This window comes from Callithrix jacchus, chromosome 1 (genome assembly GCF_049354715.1).
Source record: "Callithrix jacchus isolate 240 chromosome 1, calJac240_pri, whole genome shotgun sequence".
NCBI lineage: Eukaryota > Metazoa > Chordata > Mammalia > Primates > Cebidae > Callithrix > Callithrix jacchus.
Window position 1 is genome coordinate 214,715,766 of NC_133502.1, and position 21,851 is coordinate 214,737,616.

The window sequence follows — 21,851 nt, forward strand, 5'->3', positions numbered from 1 at the left end:
TGGAGTGTTTGCCACAGGACAGCTGAGTGGAGGGTGGGGACAGGTGTGAACGGGGGAGGGTCAGGGCCAGAGTTGGCTTAAGTGGAACAACTGCTCTGTGCACTAAGGCCCCTAACCGTCCCTGGCTGTTTCCTGCCCCCAGACCAGGGTTGGGAGTCCTCTGGGCATCCATTTTCTAAAGGAACTGAACGGAGTGCACACAGGAAAGGAAGCTGTCACCCTCTTGCTATCTGGCTCCTAGGGCCTCCAGTCTGGCATTCCTCCTTCTTCCCTTGACTGGGTGGGGCCACATGATGGGCAGCCAGGCTCTGGGCTGTCCCACCGGAGCAGGCAGTAAACACAGCCATGTTTCATCGAGGCGTTTATCTTCTTCTCTGGTGTCCCAGCCCACCAGTGCCACATTACAGCCCAGAGTGAACTCTACAAGCGTTGCTGGCCTAATGGATGGGTTGGGGGAAGGGGGTGGGACAGGGGCTGGAAGAGGGGCTCTGGGGTCTATCACGGCACAGGAACAACACGCACGGTGTTGGTGAAGCCGGAGCCAGGGCGCCGCCCAGTCAGCACAATGACCACATCTCCCTTCTTGAAGAAGCCTCGGGTCTTGCCAACATTCATGGCCAAGTTTACCCGGAGGTCCACGTCCTCAGCCCAGGCCTCCTGGATGGGGTCCTTACACAGTACAGGGACGATGCCACAGTACAGGTGAGCCTGACGAGCTGTCTGGGCATTCCGTGTCACAGCAATGATGGGGGCACGTGGGCGGTATCTGGCCACCTGGTGAGCAGATCTGCCAGACTTGGTGAGGACAATTATGGCCCCACTGCAGCATTTGAAGGAGGCCTCCACGGCGCCCACGGCGGTGGCTGCTGTGGGTCGCTGGTAATGGGCGCCAGGCGGCGGAGTTCCTCAAATAATTGCAAGTGGTAGATGGTGGCCTCTGCCTCACGGGCAATCAGGTGCTGCATGTGCACGGCCTCCAGAGGATAGTCCCCTTTTGCTGTCACTCCAGACAGCATGATACAGTCAGCTCCCTCCAGGATTGCACTGGCCACATCACTGCCCTCAGCCCGGGTGGGGCGGGGCTTCTTGGTCACGCTTTCCAGCCTCTGAGTGGCACAGATGACAGGCTTCCCAGCTCGGTTGCACTGCCCAATCATCATCTTCTGAGCAAGGAAGAACTTCTCTGCAGGAATTTCAATGCCTAGATCACCACGAGCCACCATGATCCCATCACTGGCCTCCAAGATTTCATCAAACCTCCGAACCCCCTCATGATTCTCGATTTTGCTGATCATCTTGATGTTCTTCCCCTTCTCTCCCAGGACCTTCCTCACTTCATGGACATCAGCTGCCTTGCGGATGAATGACGCAAACACCATATCGACATCCTGCTCAACCCCAAACTTCAGGTCCTGGATGTCCTTCTCTGACACAGCCGGCAAGTCCACAGCAGCCCCAGGAAGGTTCACACCCTTCTTGCTGCCCAGGGAGCCACCATTTTCCACCTCTGTCACCAGGAAGTCAGCACCTTTCTGCTTCACCTGGAGGGAAGTAAGCCCATCATCCACGTAGATCTTGCTGCCCACTTCCACCACCTTGCAGATGTTCTTGTGGTCCGGCCACAGGATGTTCTCGTCACACTTTTCCATGTAGGCGTTATCCGGCGTGATTTTGAGAGTGGCTCCCTTCTTCAGCTCTACCTCTGCGGTGCCGCTGCCCTTGATGAGGCCAGTTCGGATCTCAGGTCCTTTAGTGTCCAGAGCCACAGCAACGGGCCGGTAGAGGATGGGGTCAGAAGCAAAGCTTTCCGTGGCTGTGCGCACATTCTTGATGGTCTCCACATGGTACTCATGAGTTCCATGAGAGAAGTTCAGACGAGCCACATTCATTCCAGACTTAATCATCTCCTTCAACGTCTCCACCGATCGGGAAGCTGGGCCAATGGTACAGATGATGCCAGTGTTCCGGGCTGTGATGGGTGGTGAGTCAATGTCCAGGCGGCACATGTGCTCCAGGAATGTGTCAGCCATGGCTGCATGCAGCTGCTGGGTCTGAATGAAGGCAGTTCTGGCTTCACTATGGGGCTTCGACGTGGCTGCTGAGGTCCTCGGGTGCTGACCGACTCAGGCTACGCTGCAAACGTGAGGTCTGTAACCCCGGGATGCGCAGCTGCTGTGCAGGGAGCCGAGCCTCAGCCTCAAGGTTATCCCTCTGCCGAAGAGGTGCTTTTGAACCTGAAACCCAAAGATTGAAAAGGAGGCATCCAGGTAGGAGAGAGGGGGCGTGGCAGGGAGAAGGGGAGGGGAGGGGGCGTGACATGAAGGGGCGGAGAGGGGGCGTGGCAGGGAGAAGTGGAGGCGAGGGGCGTGGCAGGGATTAGGGGCGGAGAGGGGGCGTGACATGAAGGTGAAGGGAGGGGGCGTGGCAGGGAGAAGGGGAGGAGAGGGGGCGTGGCAGGGAGAAGGGGAGGAGAGGGGGCGTGGCAGGGAGAAGGGGAGGAGAGGGGGCGTGGCAGGGAGAAGGGGAGGAGAGGGGGCGTGGCCGGGAGAAGGGGAGGAGAGGAGCTGAGGAAGCAGCTGGAGCGGGAAGCCCAGAGCAGGTGGAAAAGGAACTCAGGCTTCGGGCAACTCTGTGGCCAGCGTGGCAACTGAGGCCAGGCCAAGCCCAGCGGCTTAGTGTCTAAAGATAAGATGAGAATCCCCAAACACTCAGGCTTTAGGAGGCAGCTTTGAAGCAATCAGGGTACCTATTATTATTATTATTTTAGATTTGGTGTAACCAGACTGGGCACGGTGGCTCATGCCTGTAACCCCAGCACTTTGGGAGGACGAGGCGGGTAAATCACCTAAGGCCGGGAGTTCAAGACCAGCCTGGCCAACATGGTGAAACGCTGTCTTTACTAAAAATAAATAATTTAAGAAGCCAGGCGTGGTGGCAGGTGCCTGTAATCCCAACTACTTGGGAGGCTGAAGTAGGAGAATCACTTGAACCTGGGAGGCGGAGGTTGCAGTAAGCTGAGATCATGCCACTGCACTCCAGGCTGGGTGACAGAGTGAGACACCATCTCAAAAAAAAAAAAAAATGTAGTGTAACTAGGGCTTAAAAGAAAAAAGTAAGAGCTATGGCAATTTATGAATTATTTGCAATCTGCTCCCCCCGAAATCTGTACCCAGACCTCTAAGGCAGCTATTGGGCTTCCTCACCCAGCAAGATCTGCAAGTTGGGATGCAGAGGCAGAGAGCAGCCAGAGAGGTTTTGGGGGCGACGTGCAGGACAGAGATGACTGGTGTGGAGGGGTTCAGGAGGGGCCCAGATGGAGTGGGGCCAGGACGGCTAGGTTTCGGGAGCCAGGAGTAAGGGAGTGAGACTCCTAGGACACCTGAGTTAAAAGCAGAGCATGAGCAATGGGGAGATCATTTGCATATGTTTAGCTGCAGGTTATGAGCATCCACCCACATTATGGTGCTATTCCAGGAGTCTGCAGTGGGTGGGTGGATGGATGGATGAATGGGTGGGTGGATGGATGGATGGGTGGGTGGATGGATGGATGGATGGGTGGATGGATGGATGCATGGATGAATGAGTGAATGAATGGGTGGATGAATGGATGGATGGGTGGGTGGGTGGGTGGATGGATGGGCGGATGACTGGGTGAGTGAATAATGAAGGGGTATATGGATGTATCAGTGTACATGTGGGTGGGTTTTCAGGAGCCTAGAATGTCCAAGCATTGCTATGTTTTGGGTCAAGAGAATGGCCACCACTCCTTTCATTCCTGTACCTTCTTTCTCCCTGCTGACTCTAATAGCTCCAGATTGGCCAAGAGTAGTAGGAAAGGATGGTCAGGATCCTCAGCTAGGCTGGGGAATGACGCCAGTCAGGGAGTTCTTTTCACTTGTTGCGAGGTGCTCTTGGTCCGTGGGGTAAATGCATTTATGTGTTCTTCTGCTATAAGAATAATACCCACTTATTACTGGACATTTGGAAAATGCTAATTTGGAAAACTAGAAAGAACAGATAATTTTCCATATTGTCAATATCCAAAGATGATTATCAATAACAATTGAGGGCATTTCTTTCTGATCTTTTCCTAACCTCTGCATTTTATGTCATCTGAATGATAGCTCAGAGTGTTTTGAATATTAATTGTTTTTAAATTTTAACATGATTACATAAACATTTCACCTTGTCTTTAAAAACTCACTATAAGCTGGGCGTAGTGGCTCATGCCTAGAATCCCAGCACTTTGGGAGGCTGAGGCAGGAGGATTGCTTGAGCTCAGAAGTTCAAGACCAGCCTGGGCAACATAGGGAGACCCCCGTCTCTACAAAATACTTTTTTGAATTACCTGGGTCTGGTGGTACCCATCTGTGGTCCCAGCTACTCAGGAGGCTGAGGGGGGAGGATCACTGGAGGAGGTCAAGGCTGGAGTGAGCCATGATGGTGCCATTGCACTCCAGCCTGGGTGATAAAGGAATTCCCTTTCTCAAAAAAAAAAAAAAAAAAAAAAAAAAAAAAAAAAATGCCGGGTGTGGTGGCTCACACCTGTAATCCTAGCACTTTGGAAGGCCAAGATGGGCAGATCACGAGGTCAGGAGATCGAGACCATCCTGGCCAACATGGTGAAACCCGTCTCTCCTAAATATACGAAAATTAGCTGGGCGTGGTGGCACATGCCTGTAATCCCAGCTACTCGGGAGGCTGAGGCAGGAGAATAGCTTGAACCCGGGAGTTGGAGGTTGCAGTGAGCCAAGATCACACCATTGCACTCCATCCTGTCAATGCAGTGAGACTCCGTCTCAGAAAAGAAAAAAGAGTCATTGTAAACCCAACTGTAACGGGTGCATCGTATTCCAGAGGGAGGACGTAGGAGAATTTTATGACTCACTTGGTTGGTCATTTTCCCAGAGGGTATTTCCTGCTACTCTAAACAGTGCTCTGACAAACTGCGGAGGTTTTCCTCAATTTCAGGAGACTCCCTGAGTGTGAGTTTCCAGAAGTGGAATCACTGAGTCAGCTCACCTCCTGAACGTACAGCCAAGCTGGCCTCCGGAAGGTCTGCAGAGATTTCCGTTGCCCTCAGAGGGATGAGAGCCCCTTCTGCGCAGTGCCCAGTATGAAGGACTCATGCGCACTTACTTGCCTACGATGTGGGGGACCTGAGGGACCTCTCCGTGCCCAAGAGACATTTCTCTGACTTTCCCCAGCACCCAGCGATTGTCTGTGTGTTTTGTGATAAACCTTCCTGCCAACCCTGGGAACTGTCTTCTGGGCTTGGCTGGGGCTGTGAGCCGGGGAGTGGACACTGCTTGTATTGAGAAGCCGGTGGACCCCAGCCTTGGTCCCTGCCTTCCTCATCTGCGAAGGGAGAGACCAGGAGGTTATGAGACACGAGCATGGACAGCGGGCGCGGCTGGGGACCTGCCACTGCACCCTCGCCCCTCACAGCCCGCTCTCTGCTGGCAGGGCGGCTCCAGAGCACACACTGTTCCCCGCTGCAAAGCCGCTGCTGCCAGTTCCCGGAACAGCGGAAGATTAAAAGCCCCGGGCTCCTGGACTTCATTAAAAACGTATTTCTTTCTCTTTGCCCGCAAAAGTTTCCATGTAACTAGGAAAACCTTTTTTAAATTACAGGCTTCCTGCAACAGCCGTGCAGTCTGGGGCCTGAGAAGGGACGAGGCCTGGGATCTCTCAAAGTCCCTGTGTCTCAGAATCTCTTCCTGCGCTGGACGCCCGGGGTCTCATCGGGAAATGTGAAGCTCAGCTTTCATCTGACAGGCAGAGATGCCGCATGGAAGGAGGGCAAGGGCCAGGGCCCAGCCGGCCAGCGGGCGCCCACACAGCCCCAGAAGCCCCCAGCCACCGCAAGCCCTGATGGACAGCCGGGATGCCCAGGGAAGGTGCCGGATATTCATTAATCCGCTCATCCACCCACTGCCTGACCCTCTGCCAGGGCCTCTGTGCTTCGACAGAGCTGGGATGGGGGACAGAGAAATAAATCATGCAGAAACCCTTTGCTCAAGTCACCATCAGGCTCTGGAGGGGAGATGGCACCTGGAACATGTAATCACATCCATGTCGTTGTTGAAAACACGTTTTCTCAGCACTCACTGTGGGTCACCAACCATGCCGGGAGGTTCACACTATAAACATTCTTTCAGCCAGGCTGGTGGCTCATGCCTGTAATCCCAGAACCCTGGGAAGCCAAGGCAGGTGGATCACAAGGTCAGGAGATCAAGACCATCCTGGCCAACACGGTGAAACCCTGTCCCTACTAAAATACAAAATATTAGCCAGGTGTGGTGGTGCACACCTGTAGTCCCAGCTACTCTGGATGCTGAGGCAGGGGAATCTCTTGAACCCAGGTGGCAGAGGTTGCAGTGAGCCAAGATCACACCACTGTACTCCAGCCTGGGCAACAGAGCAAGACTCCATCTCGAAAAAAAAAAAAATTCTGTGAGCTGGGGACTGAATATGTCCCAGGCCCTGGCTGGCGAGGCAGACAGAAGTCCAGCGAGAGCCACAGAGCCCACCCCAGGTCCCAGGCCACCAGCAGAAGCCAGGCCAAGACTGGGCTGGTCAGCCTGCCTGGCTCCACGATACTGCAATGGGGACAAGCAGGAGCCCCAGGAGTTCCCTCAGTGTTACAAAGCCCCCTGAGCACTGTGATGGGGTCAGCCAGGAAACAGCACAGTGTCTGTCCTGGGGCTGGGTAGGGGGAGGAGAGGGAGTGGGCAGAGCCACTGCAGACAGCCTGTGCAGGAAACAGCTGAGGGAAGCCCCTGTGAGAGCCAGGGCGGGGACAGTGCTGCGGCTGCTGCAGTTGGAACCACAGCGGCTGAGGCCACAGCCCAGCTCTGGATCTGCCACCTCACACCAGCCGTCACTGTCACTGCCACCACCCAGGGACCTCTCCTGTAGAGCAGGGCTGTGGATTCCTGCCCCCGAGTGTTATGGAGATTGGAGACAAGGCCAGGAGATGTTCGTTTCTCCCAAGACTGGGGACAATTCTCGGACCTGGGGCTGAGTCAGCCCCATTCACCTGCTCGCCAAGGGGACCGTGGCCAACACCTGGGCAGTTGACAGTGACCAGCGAGCGAGTGAATGGAGGAACGAGAGATGGTGGAGTGAATGAGAGGAGGCACAGCCCTGCCCTCTGGGAGCCAGGGGTCTGGCCGCCTCACAGCCTCACTGGAGACCCGCTGCACACCAGGGTCATGGCAAGGCGGCAGCTGGGGGCTCCGGAGGATGGAGACTGAAAGCTGCTCTCAGGGCTGGCTGTGTTTCTGTGGCTGGTCCCAGAAGACGAGACGGAGCGTTCTACACAGAACAGACAGTGGAGGACACAGAAAGACAATTCCCGCCCCATGGAGGTACCGAGGCCAGCTTCTAAAGAACGGGGGGGTGAGAACTCATGGGTTTTCTTTCCTGACTTCAGTGTGTTCCAGATTCTTCTTCCTACTTTGATTCAGTTCCACACTGAACCCCCAAGCCCCTGGCCTCCAGGAATCCAGCTCCTACACCAGCAGACCAGCGGGGGCAGCAGAGAGCAGGACAAGCAGGGTGGAGAAGAAAGACCTTTCTTTAACCTCAATCCCATAATGAATGCTCAGGCAACGACTGGGAGTAGTGAGCCCACCATCTCTAGAAGCAATCAAGCTGCTCCTGCATGCCCAACAGCGAAGAGGCCCACCAAAGAATCTCTAAGTGAAGGGGGGTGCTGTTATAACAAGGTGCACCCCAAGGCCCTTCATCAGGAGGCCTCTCAGGAGTGCTGCTGCCACCCCAGTCCTCCAGCAGAGCAGAGCAGGGTGCCCCAGGAGCCCTCTAGGCTCCAGAGAGCAGCAATAAAGGACTAAGCACCTGTGATGTGCTGGGCACCGTGCCAGGCAGAAGTTTTCTCTCGTATTATCTCAAATCACATCAATATGCTGCAAAGTATGTATTTCTGTCCCCATTTTTTTTAAAGATGGAGTCTCACTCTGTCACCCAGGCTAGAGTGCAGTGGCAGCATCTTGGCTCACTGCAACCTCCACCTCCCACGTTCAAGTGATTCTCCTGCCTCAGCCTCCCAAGCAGCTGGGATTACAGGTGCCCACCACTACATCCAGCTAATTTTTGTATTTTTAGCAGAGATGGGATTTCACCATGTTGGCCAGGCTGGTCTCGAACACCTGACCTCAAGTGATCCACCTGCCTCGGCCTCCCAAAGTGCTGGGATTACAGGCGACAGCAACCGCACCCGGCCTAGTCTATTTTACAAGAAAGGAGTCCGAGGCTCAGACAGACAGGTCTGCGGCTAGAAGGTGACCATGTAGGTAAATGGGGAAGGAAGGAATGAAGGAAGGAGGGAGGGAGGGAGGAGCAGGCAGGGCTCCAGTCCCAGGGATAGGAAACGGGGGCAGGGTCCTCACCAGGCTCAGTCCCAGCTGCAGGAGGCTCAAGGAGTGGGAGGGCCTCAGAGAGCAGGGCAAGGGCTATAGCAAGTCACACACACAGAGCAGGACTGTCTGCTTTTCCAGGACAGCTGAACTTCAGATCCCCCAACCACTCAGAAGGGCCGATCCTACCTCTGGCTCACACAGGTGGGGACCTGGGCCCTGGACCTCAGGCTGCACCCCCCACCTAACATCCTCCTGACTGACTTTCTGCTGATGGCTGGAGAGTATTCCCATCTGAGCCCTGTCTTCCCACTAATACTGCTGCTCCGAGGCTCATGGGGGTCCCCACCCTCCAGCCTGGGGGGACAGCCTCCAGGACCAAGGCTGGCTGGCTCAGTGGGCATCTCTGGCCAGGCCTTCCCAGTCTCTGCTCCCTCATCCAATCCTCCCAGCTTTTCAGGAAAGAAATATTATTCCTCCCATCCCAGAACTGGGGGGAAAACCTGAGGCCAGAGAGCCAGGGTGACCTGCTTTAGACTGAATGGAGAGAGACCGGCAGACAAGAAGTGGACACCCATTTGCCTCCTGATTCCTCCCCCAGGAATCTTTCTGCTCCTCCGCTTGGCCTTTCTTGGTGAACAACTGGGCACATAAGTGAGCCTCGATGGTGCGTGCCAGAGACACATGGATGCAGTGGCAGCCCCGGCCCTGAACACCCAGATAAAGCTGCCAGCCCGTCTTCTTCCTTCTCCAGGAGAACAGGTGTCAGTGGCCCAGGGACAGGAGCTGGACCAGAAAGGCTTTGGAGAGCCTCTGAATGGGGGGGCCAGGAAAGGATGGCGGCAGAGAAGGAAGAACCCCGGGGGGAGTGCGGCCCACAGAACGCCGCCTCCATTCACTGCTAGCAAGGAGAAGTGTGTTGTTTGAAAGAACGCTAATATGGGACACACGTGGTGGCTCATGTCTGTCTGGAGTGCAAATGGATTATTTGAGGTCAGGAGTTCGAGATCAGCCTGGCCAATATGGTGAAATCCTGTCTCTACTAAAAGTTCAAAAAAAAAAAAAGCTGGGCCGCAGTGGCTCATGCCGGTAATCCCAGCACTTTGGGAGGCTGAGGTGGGTGGATCACCTGCACCTGTAATTCCAGCACTTTGGAAGGCCCAGGAGGGCAGATTGCTTGAGCTCTGGAGTTCAAGGCCAGCCTAGGCAACATAGAGAGACCTCATCTCTACAAAGAAAAAATATTAGCCAGGCATGGTGGCACACGCCTATAGTCCCAGCTACTCATGAGGCTGAGGTGGGAGAAAGGATCCCTTGAGCCTGGGAGGTAGAGACTTCAGTTAGCCGTGATCACGCCACTGCACTTCAACCTAAGTGACAGAGTGAGATCACATCTCAAAAAAAAAAAGAACAAATGTTAGTCTTAGAAAGATAGAAGACAGGGCCGGGTGCAATGGCTCATGCCTGTAATCCCAGCACTTTGGGAGGCCAAGGCGGGTGCCTCACCTGAGGTCAGGAGTTCGAGACCAACCTGGTCAACATGGTGAAACCCTGCCTCTACTAAAAATACAAGAATTAGCCAGGTGTCATGGTGTGTGCCTGTAATCCCAGCTACTCCGGAGGCTGAGGCAAGAGAATCACTTGAACCTGGGAGGTGGTTGTTGCAGTGAGCAGAGATCACACCACTGTACTCCATCCTGGGTAACAGAGCAAGACTCTGTCTCAAAAAAAAAAAAATGCTATGAAAATAAAAGAAAATGAGACAGGAAGATCATTTGAGCCCAGAAGCTCAAGACCAGCCTGGATAACATAGTGGGATCCCGTCTCTGCAAAAACATTAAAATAAATTAGCCAGGCATACAGTTGGGGTACAACTGTAGTCCCAGCTCTTTGGGAGGATGAGGTGGGAGGATCACTTGAGCCCAGGAGGTAGAGGCTGCAGTGAGCTGTGATCCCACCACTGGATTCCAGCCTGGGTGACAGAGTTGACACATTGTCTCAAAAAATAAGTAAATAAAAATAAAAACTAGACCAGGTACAGTAACTCACACTTACAGTCCCAGCACTTTGAGAGGCCGAGGTGGCAGATTGCTTGAGCCCAGGAGTTTGAGACCAGCCTGGGCAACATGGCAAAACCCTGTCTCTACAACAAATACAAGAAATTAGCCAGGCGTGATGGCACATGCCTATAGTCCCAGCTTCTTGGGAGGCTGAGGTGGGTGGATGCCTTGAGCCCAGGAGGTTAAGGCTACAGCGAGCTGTGATCACACCATCGCACTCCAACCTGGGCAACAGAGCGAGATTCTGTCTCAAAAAAATAAATAAATGATTTGAATTTAGATTAAATTAAACCTGAGATAAGCAGAAGGATGGAAATAAAGATAAGAGAGGAAATGAACAAAATTACAAACATAAAGACAGAAAAAAATTGCAAGAAAACCATGGCCCCTCAAAGATGCCCATGTCCCAATCCCTAGAGTTTGTCAATATGTTACAATTCCTGGCAAAGAGGTATCAAGATGGCAGGTTAAATTAAGGCTGCTAAAACAGGGAGATTGTCCTGCACCATTGGGGTGCACCCAATGTAATCACAAGGTTCTTTTTTTTTTTTTTTGAGATGGAGTTTTGCTCTTGTTACCCAGGCTGGAGTACAATGGCACGATCTCGGCTCACCGCAACCTCTGCCTCCTGGGTTCAGGCAATTCTCCTGCCTCAGCCTCCCGAGTAGCTGGGATTACAGGCACGCACCACCGTGCCCAGCTAATTTTTTGTATTTTTAGTAGAGACGGGGCTTCACCTTGTTGACCAGGATGGTCTCAATCGCTTGACCTCGTGATCTCTTGCCTCGGCCTCCCAAAGTGCTGGGATTACAGGCGTGAGCCACCGCCCCTGGCCCATCAAAAGGTTCTTAAAAGTGGAAGTAGAGGCCAGGTGTGGTGGCTCATGCCTGTAATCCCAGCACTTTGGGAGGCTGAGGCGAGTGGATCACTTGAGGAGTTCGAGACCAGCCTGGCCAACACAATGAAACCCTATCTCTACTAAAAGTACAAAAAAAAAAAAAAGCTGGTGGCTCATGTTTGTAATCCCAGCACTTTGGGAGGCTGAGGCGGTGGATCACCTGCAGTCGGGAGTTTGAGACCAGCCTGACTAATGTGGAGAAGTCCTGTCTCTACTAAAAATAGAAAATTAGCTGGACTGATTTTGTATTTTTACCAAAAAAAATAGTGGTGGTGTGCGCCTGTAATCCCCGCTACTCAGGAGGCTGAGGCAGGAGAATTGCTTGAACCTGGGAGGCGGAGGTTACGGTGAGCCAAGATCACCCCATTGCACTCCAGCCTGGACAACAAGAGCAAAACTCTGCCAAAAAAGAAAAAAAAAAAAAAAAAGCCAGGCGTGGTGGTGCATGCCTGTAATCTCAGCTACTGGGGGAGACTGAGGCAGGAGAATCACTTGAACCCAAGACATGAAGGTTGCATGTAGCCGATCGTGCCACTGCCCTCCAGCCTGGGCATCAGAGCAAGACTCCATCTCAAAAAATAAAAATAAAAATGGAAGTAGAGGCAGAAGAGGGCAATGCTGAGGTGTGAGAAGGATTCAACTCACCATTGTTGGCTGTGAAGATGGAGGGAAGGGCACATCAACCAAGAAATGTGGGTAGCCTCTAAAAGGTGAAAGACGGGAGAGACTCTCTCCGAGAGCCTCCAGAAAGTGACCCAGCTCTGCAAACATCTTGATCTGAGCCAGTGAGGCCCGTGTTAGCCTTCTAACCTTCAAACCCACAGGTAATGCATTTCTGTTGATTGAAGCTTTTTTTTTTTTTTTGAGATGGAGTTTCGCTCTCGTTACCCAGGCTGGAGTGCAATGGCGCGATCTCGGCTCACCACAACCTCCGCCTCCTGGGTTCAGGGAATTCTCCTGCCTCAGCCTCCTGAGTAGCTGGGATTACAGGCACGTGCCACCATGCCCAGCTAATTTTTTGTATTTTTGTTAGAGACGGGGTTTCACCATGTTGACCAGGATGGTCTCGATCTCTTGACCTCGTGATCCACCCGCCTCGGCCTCCCAAAGTGCTGGGATTATAGGCGTGAGCCACCGCGCCCGATTGAAGCTTTTAAGTCTGTAGTTATGTGTTACAGCAGCAACAATCACCTAATACTAAACGCCAGGTTCTAACGGCTTCGCTGGTGAATTCCAGCACACAGTTTTTTTTTTCTTTTTTGAGGTGGGGTCTCACTCGGTCACCCACACTGGAGTGCAGTGGTGTGTTCTCGGCTCACTGCAACCTTCTCCTCCCAGGTTCAAGCAATTCTCCTGCCTCACCCTCCAGAGTAGCTGGGATTACAGGTATGTGCCGCCATACCTGGCTGATTTTTGTGTGTTTAGTAAAGACCCAGTTTTGCCACGTTCCCCAGGTTGGTGTCGATCAATCCACCTGCCTCATCCTCCCAAAGTGCTGGGATTACAGGCAGGAGCCACCACGACTGGCATCTAGCACATATTTAAGGAAGAAATAATGTAACCAGTCCTATAGAAACAGGAAGGGAGAGAGGGAGGGAGGGAGGGGAGAGAGCAAAAGAGAGAGGGGAAAGAGGAGATGGGAGGGGAGGGGAGGGGAAGGGAGGGGAGAGGAGGGGAGGGGAGTGGAGGGGATTACAGACCAGTATCCCTCATGATTATGGTTGCAAATATTCTCAACACAATTGTAGCCCATGGCATCCAGCAGTATATAAACAAAGGATGAAGAATCCTGGCTGAATGGGATTTCTCCCTGAGATGCAAGGTTACTTGAATATTTGAAATCAATCAATGTGATTTGCCTCATTGATAGAATAAAGAATTGATTTCAATAGATGCTAAAACAATGCTTTCAATCTTTCAGCAAACTAGGAGTAGAAAGGAACTTCACCAAGCAGGAAAGAAACCCAAAGGAAAAACCTAGAGCTCACATCGCAGGGAAAGATGAGGGACTCCAGCCTTTCCCCGGAGCTCAGAAACAAGACAGGGCCGTTGGCTCTCCCCACTTCCACTGCGCCTCATCCCAGAGGTCTGACCAGTCTCTACGCACTGGCAACTGATCATCTGTGTAGAAGACACTAAAAGAGTCTACAAAACCCCACCCAGGGCTCGGCTCCAGTGAGGAAGCTTTGAATTGGCGAAGGGAGTGTCCCAGGTAGTCCTGGGAGAAAGAGCTGCAGGAGCTGCCTCCACCCTGCAGGCCACCCAGGATGCTGAATTGTTGAGTTGTTTTAAAGCAGCTCCTCTACAAAGGCAAGGCTTGTTCTGTTGAGAAACTGAAGAGTAGTGATTGAAGGCAGATTGTTGGTGGGACTGCCAGGCCGCTGACCTCGTGGCCAATCCCCACTCCCGGGTACAGGATGTTTGGGCTGAGCGCAGGGGCTCCCTGCCAGGTTCTGCACAGGAGGGGTGGGGGAAAGGGCTGGCTGCAAGTGAAAGGCCTCAACCCAGACTCCTTTTATCCCCACAATATAGCCCCTGTGGTGTGGGAGGGGCAGCCGTGCAGCCAGAGCGGTTCCCACGGGGAAGGGGGAGTGACTGTTCCCAGGACGAGGGCCTCAGGAAGTGGAATCTGGCCCACTTCGCTGTGGGTCGGTTCTGCAGAGTTCATGCTCTCCGGCACTCGCCGCCTTGGCTCGGGGCCTGGACCTGAGGCACAGACCCGCACAGGCAGGCAGCCGGCCCACCCGGAGCACCTGAGCAGGGCGGGCCAGAGTTGCAGGCTCAAGGGAGGCTGTGGGATGTGCACTGGTCCAGGATTCCCAAAGCTGAGATCTACTTTTTGAAAGACGCTTCTATCGAGCTACTGAGAGGAGAGGGGAGGCCTCCAGCTCCGGCTCCCAAGTTCTGGGCTCCAGTATTACAACCTTTGTCACACCAAACAGCAGAAACAGCTTCTGGGTCTGGTTTTCCTGGCCTGGAAGGTTGGGAAACCAAAGAGTGGCAACTGAACTCTGGTCCAACTCCCACGGGGCTCCCAGCAAACGCTCCTCAGACTGAACCAAAGACTCAGCCCCTGTGGCCAGTGGGAGCTGGTCCAGGCTGAAGACAGAGGACGGCCTGGCTTTCCTCTGGGATAAGTACTGGGAGCAGATGACTCTTTGCTGCAGCCTGGGCCAGCGGGACAGGGCCAGGAAGCTGGCAGCTCTTTGCTAGAGTTCCCACTCCTCCAGCCCAGGCTGGTGAGGCTGCCCACTGCCCAGGCCTGGGTCTCCTCCCCCAGCGAGCCTGCTAGATCCTGTCGTCATTGGTATAGCAGCCACAGACGGTCAGCTGGACAGCAGGCACAGCCACCAACCCGGGGCGCAAGCCGCTCACTCCTCTCCTGCCCTCTTCCCTACAGTCTGGGCGCAGGAGGAGCAGGCTGCCTCTTGGTGGCCCTGGAAGAGGCTCCCCACTGCCAAAGCCCTCCCTCCAGGGACCACCTGTGGGTGGACACCTTGGACCTATCCCTGGTTGCAGTGAGACAGAGCACATGGCATGGGAGTACGGGGCAGTTCAGTAAGGGGCTGGGAAGGGTTTGGTATAGGGTTTGGACTTGTGCTGGGATGTTCTCCTTCTGGGGCTCTAGGAGAGAATCTGGTCATTTCTGGCTTCCAGAGGCGCCTGCATTCCTTGGCTTGTGGCCCCTTCCTCCAGCTTCAAAGCCACAGAGGTGGCATCTTCCAGTCTCTCTGTTTCCATTGTCATTTCACCCTTTTCTCACTCTGACCCTCCTGCCCACTTCTTATAAGGGCCTTGTGGTGATGTGAGGCCCCCTCAGAGAATGCAGCACCTTCTCCCTGTCTCGAGACCCTTATTCACATGGACTTCTTTGAGGAGAGGGCCGTGATTCTGCCTAACACACGGTGTGGCCCTGGGTGAGTCACTGCTCATTGTTGGGCCTGTCTCCCTGACTACAGTGACAGGGGACAAGATAGGAGCCCAGGGTGCCCCCCAGTCACAGAGCCCTTGGACACGTCAGGTTTTCACTGAGTCCTTCAATGGCACCAAAGGCCCTCTTGCCCAGGCCGCACAGGGGCAGTGGTGGGAGGTACCCAGAATCCCCCCATCGGAGAACTCCATTTCATACAGGGCCTTAGGTGCGAAAAGCTCCTTGCTTACCTGCAGGCAGTGAACAAAGGCTCATTATGTCTTAATGGCTCCATCCACCAATGGATAGACAAATAAATGAAATATGAATTTCTTGTAAGTAGATGCTCGGTGCTGCAAAGAACAATCAGCACTGAGACAAAGGTTCTCTCAGCAACGCAGTTTTTACTCCCTGGGCTGCAGGAAGGGGACCCTCTCTAGCCATCTTGCCACGAGAGTACAATGAACAAAGGAAAACAGACAAAGTTATTCCCTATGCATTCGAGGTCGTCCTTACTGCTGTGTCTGATCTCCATTGGCTGGAGCCAGACCTCACAATCTAAACTAAAACCCGGTTGGCTAACAACTTAAAACTTTTCTAAACAGGTAAAAGCAATGGAGAGCCGGGACGTGCCTGTGAGCACGTCCAGCTCAGATATCTTGTTAAAGTACAAGGACCTAGAGTGTACTATGTGCCTGTAAGCACGAAGTGTCTAACAGCTACATGGGATAGGGCTTCACAAAGAGTTATTAGCACACTTACTTTTTTTTTTCTTTTTTTTTGAGATGGAATCTCCAGGCTGGAGTGCAGTGGCACAATCTTGGCTCACTGCAACCTCTGCCTCCCAGGTTCAATCAATTCTCCTGCCTCAGCCTCCCGAGTAGCTGGGATTACAGGCTCAAGCCACCACGCCTGACTAATTTTTTTGTATTTTTATTTAGAGACGGGCTTTCACCATGTTGGTCAGGCTGATCTCAAACTCCTGACCCCGTGATCCACCCACCTTGGCCTCCCAAAGTGCTGGGATTACAGGTGTGAGCCAGCACACGTAGTCTTTAACAAGAAAGAAAACTTTAAAAAGGAACTTTTCTCCTTTTCACACTTGTAAAATTAGCAAGAGCAAAGGTGGCCACTTCAGGAGCAAGGAGTCTGGGGTCCCTTGAGAAGGGTCTCGCCTTGGTATTCGAGCTACAGGGCCTGTGCCCTCTCCCCTCAATATACTGCCATGGGACCCCCCCACCCTCAGGGTGTCAGGACAGTCCTGGCCACGTCTGCTCACTCAGAGAAGAAGGGGAGGAAAGGCGAGGTCAGGCCGTCACTGTGGCTGGGGCAGGGGCTTCGCCCGAGCCTCCTGGCCACTTCCCACAGCCTCACATGACTGGGCAGCAGAAACACACGCAGGCTGGGGTTTCCTGCCAGCCCCAGAGACACGCTCAGCTCTCACGGTGTGGCAGGGTGGAAGAGATCGATGGGCTTGTGATCACTGCCCAGTGCTATGACAGGCATCCACGTGCCTTCTAGGGAGTCCAGGCCTCAGCTGCCTTCTGGGCCACCTGAGGTGCCTTCATGTTGACCCCAGTCCTGGGCCCCTCAGAGAACAGCTCAAAACCCTCCAAAAGCCAGCATCGTGTGCTTCAAGCCAGGGAGCCTGGGCTCAACCCTGGATCTGTTGGGACTCACTGTATGGCACTGGGCATGATGTATAACCTCTCTGAGCCTCAGTTATACATAGTGGGTGGCAACAATACGTAGTGTGGCAACAATAATATCTATCTGTTGGCTGGGCGCAGTGGCTCACACCTGTAATACCCCCACTCTGGGAGGCCGAGGCGGGTGGATCACGAAGTCAGGAGTTCAAGACCAGCCTGGCCAAGATGGTGAAACCCTGTCTCTACTAAAAATACAAAAATTAGCCAGGCATAGTGGCAGGCACCTGTAATCCCAGCTACCTGGGAGGCTGAGGCAGGAGAATGACTTGAACCCAGGTGGCAGAGGTTGCGGTGAGCCGAGATAAAGCCACTGCACTCCAGCCTGGGCGACAGAGTGAGACTTCATCTCAAAAAGAAAAAAACCTGTGTGTTGCACTGTTGCAATCAGGGTCCCAGCAGAAGGCAGAGCTGACCTGGTGGTTCATGTTCACGAAGAGGTGTGGGCAGGTGAGGGAGAGCCAGAGGCCAGCAGAAGAGGGAAGCTGCTCCCAGCCCTGGGGCTGCAGAAGTGAGGGAAGGAAATGGTGCTTCCCCCGGAAGCCAGTGGGAGCCAAAGTCTGGAGGAGCATCGGGGCACGAGCTGTGGTCAATGTGCAACCTCAGGGACTGTGAGGGTCAGGAGAGGAGAAATGTCTCATTCTCTCCCGCTAATCTCCAGCCACTGCCTCCAGTGGTCAAATGCAATCAGGTGGGAGAGGCCACCCTTGGGAGCACAAAGTGGGCAGTGACTGGATCTAGGGAGCAGGGGGTGCTGCAGAGATGTGACCAGCACCACACATTGTGGGTCATGTATTTGTTTACTCACTCACTCTTTTTTTTGAGACTGAGTCTCGCTCTGTTGCCCAGGCTGGAGGGCAATGGTGCAATCTCAGCTCACTGCAACCTCCACCTCCCAGGTTCAAGCGATTCTCCTGCCTCAGCCTCCCGAGTAGCTGCTATTACAGGCATGCGTCACCATGCCCAGCTAATTTTTTTTTGTATTTTAGTAGAGATTGGGTTTCACCACATTGGCCAGGCTGGTCTCAAATGTCTGATCTCTGGATCTGCCTACCTCAGCTTCCTGAAGTGCTGGGATTACAGGCGTGAGCCACCGTGCCCCACCACGTTTAAATGTTTTGTAGAGATGGAATTTTGCTTGTTTCCCATGCTGATCTTGAACTCCAGCCCTCAAGCGATCCTCTTGCTTCAACGTCCCAAAGCACTGGGACGACAAGCAGGAGCCACCATGCCAGGCTAGGAAAGCAAAGATTTTTATTTTTTATTCTGTCAAATTTTATTTTAGGTTCAAGGGTACATGTGCAGGATTTGTCATGCGGTTTGTTACACAGATTATTTCATCACCCAGGTACAAAGCCCAGTACCCAACAGTTACCTTTTCCACTCCTCTCCCTCCTCCCACCCTCCACCCTCCAATAGTCCCCGTGTGTGTTGTTCCCCTCTGTGTGTCCATGTGTTCTCATCATTTAGCTCCTACTTATAAGTGAGAATATGGTATTTGGTTTTCTGTTCCTACATTTGTTTGCTAAGGATGATGGCCTCCAGCTCCATCCATGTCCCTGCAAAGGAACACGTTCTTTTTCATGGCTGCATACTATTCCATGGTGTATACATACCACACTTTCTTCATCCTGTCTATCATTGATGGGTACTTAGGTTATCCCATATCTTTGCTATTGTGCATAGTGCTGCAGTGAACATAGGCGTGCTTGTGTTTTTACAGTAGAACAATTTATATGCATTTGGATTTATCCAGGATGTACCCAAAGGGATTGCTGGATTGAATTGGCTTTTTGAAGAATCACCACACTGCTTTCCACCCTGGCTGAACTAATTTACGCTCCCACCAAGTGTATAAGCATTCCTGAAACAAAGGTTTTTAAAGGACAAATGAGAAGGACGACATCATTGTTCTGAGATACTTGATTATCCTTGCTACAAGGATGAATAACAAGGGTGATGGCAGTCCCCGGCTGGACAGGCAATTGCTGGGCAGATGTCCCCTCAGAAGTATTTTGATGTAAGGTTCTGAGGACCTTTGTGCAAGGGTCTAGTTTTTGCAGAGTCCTTTGTGACAGTTCTTGTTAGCAGGCATTAGTGCACGAGACCCCTCCCTGTATGCCCCTTCCCAGCAATATCTGTCAGAGTTTTTTTTTTTTTTTTTGGAGATGGAGTCTCGCTCTGTCACTCAGGTTGGAGTGCAGTGGCATCATCTCGGCTAACCGCAACCTCCACCTCCCAGGTTCAAGTGATTCTCCTGCCTCAGCCTCCCGAGTAGCTGGGATTAAAGGCACCCACCACCACACCCAGCTAAGTTTTGTACTTTTTTTTTTTTTAGTAGAGATGGGGTTTCACCATGTTGGTCAGGCTGGTCTCAAACTCCTGACTTTGTGATCCATCTGCCTCGGCCTCCCAAAGTGCTGAGATTACAGGTGTGAGCCACCGTGCCCAGCCAGGGTGATTTTTTAACACAAGTGACGCCACTTTGATTCTGACAACTTTCTCAGTGGTCCGCAGACCACGCCTAGGAAGTCCCGGGACACAGGCAATCTGTGAGCTTCCTTCAAAAACTTCACACCTGCGAAAACTGGCAACTTAGGAACTACCAACGCTTTCTGAAAAAATACAAGAAAAAATTAGGAATTGATTTTCAAATTAAGAACAAAGTGAGAAGAAAAAACAGCCTCCCTGCCCCTGCACTCGCTGGTGTCTACCGGAAGCTCCACTGAGTTTGAGGAGTTGGGCAGGAATCTTAATCCTTAAAATTCCTTAACACGGCTGGGTGGGGTGGCTCATGCCTGTAGTCCCAGCACTTTGAGAGGCCAAGGTGGGCAGATCACCTGAGGTCAGGAGTTCAAGACCAGCCTGGCCAACATAGTAAAACCCCATCTCTACTAAAGATATAAAAAATTAGCCAGGCATGGTGGCAGTCGCCTGTAATCCCAGCTTCTTGGGAGGCTAAAGCAGGAGAATTGTTTGAACCCAGGAGGCAGAGGTTGCAGTGAGACAAGATCGTGCCATTGCACTCCAGTGTGAGCAACAAGAGTGAAACTGTCTCAAAAAAAAACAAGATTCCTTAATGTGAATCCCTGCAACATGCAAACCCATGTGTGTCCACCCAGGGCGCCCGGACTCCTGCCGTCCTGCTCCCTCTCCCTCACAGCGTCTGCATTTGGACGATAAACCGTGTGTTCACCCTGGCTTGCGCCTCCGCCTCTGCAGCCCTGCCATGGAGGCTCCAATCTTAGCTCCACCACCTATGAGCTGTGTGGCCTGGAGCAAATTACTTCACCTCTCTGTGCCCCCAGACACCTGAGTTCTTAAATGAGGATGAGGCGATCACCTACATCATAAGTTCTTGCAGGAGTTAAATGGGGCAATGCTTATGGAGCACGGCCATGCCTCTGGCACACAGCAAGTGTGTGGTAGCCATCAGCGTTACCCTATGGCTACAGCTGGTGTTATCCTCAGGGACCTTACACCCCAAGTTAGGATGGAGGGGGGTCTCTGCACACCTGACTATAAGCAACCCCAAATCTCTCCTTGGGAGGTCACAGAGGGTACCAGGGGACTGGATACTCAAATCCAGGTGTGCTGGGAAAGCCTGGCAAGCCGGGCCTCCCTTGGTCTCACTTCCTGCCTGAAGGGCGATGCTTTTCCGAGACAATGCCCTCAAGGCAGGTGCAAAGACCTCCGCTTCCCTTCCCCTGCACTTCGAGGACTAGGCTCCCGAGAGGCCAGGCCCTGAGGATCTAGGTTCCTTTTGTTCCCTGCAGAGGTCAGAGGTCGGCAGACGACACCCACATGGCCAAGTGGGGATGGCCGTGAAATGCCAGGGGCTTGGGCGATGTGTCTGGGCTACAGTCTGAGCTGCCGAGTCCTCTCAGACGGGGCTCCATCCCCCACCGGAGCAGCCTCGTATTCTGGCAGGAAACGAGAGACAGGATTGTTCCATAGAAGGAAAAATTGACACACTGGACTCCATCAATATTAAAAACTTATGCTTTGCAAATAAACCATCAAGAGGTTGGAAAGATTGCAGGGCAAGGTGGCTCACACCTGTGATCCCAGCATTTTGGGAGGACAAGGAGGGTGGATCCCGAGGTCAGGAGACTGAGACCGTTCTGGTCAACATGGTGAAACTCTGTCTCTACTAAAAATACAGAAAAAAATAAATAAGCTAGGTGTGATGGCACACACCTGTAGTCCCAGCTACTCGGGAGACGGAGGCAGGAGATTCGCTTGTACCCAGAAGACGGAGGTTGGAGGGAGCCAAGATTGCACCACTGCACTGGAGCATGGCGACGGAGGGAGACTCCGTCCCCAAAAAAAGAAAAGAAGACGATGAAAAAACAAGCTACAGACTCACAAAGTATTTGCAAACCAACTCTCCCTTTTTTTTTTTTTTTTTTGAGACAGGGTCTTACTCCTGTCACCCAAGCTGGAGTACAGTGGCATGTTCTCGGCTCCTGGGACCTCGACTTCCCGAGCTCAGGTGATTCTTCCACTTCAGCCTCCAGAGTATCTGGGACTACAGGGCTGCACCACCACACTCAGCTAATCTTTTGTATTTTTCTTTCTTTTTTATTTTTGAGACGGAGTTTCGCTGTTGTTACCCAGACTGGAGTGCAATGGCGCGATCTCGGCTCACCGCAACCTCCGCCTTCTGGGTTCAGGCAATTCTCCTGCCTCAGCCTCCCGAGTAGCTGGGATTACAGGCACGCGCCACCATGCCCAGCTAATTTTTGTATTTTTACAAAAATTAGAGATGGGGTTTCACCTTGTTGACCAGGGTGGTCTCGATCTCTTGACCTCGTGATCCACCCGCCTCGGCCTCCCAAAGTGCTGGGATTATAGGCGTGAGCCACCGCGCGCGGCCAAAAACATTTTTTTAAT

At 52.9% G+C, this 21,851-nt stretch overlaps 1 pseudogene; it reads right to left on the reverse strand.

Annotated features, from left to right (window-relative positions):
- Positions 1-351: 351 nt before the first annotated feature.
- LOC100412425 (pyruvate kinase PKM pseudogene) lies at positions 352-2,043 on the reverse strand (annotated as a pseudogene).
- Between the last annotated feature and the right edge of the window lie 19,808 nt (positions 2,044-21,851).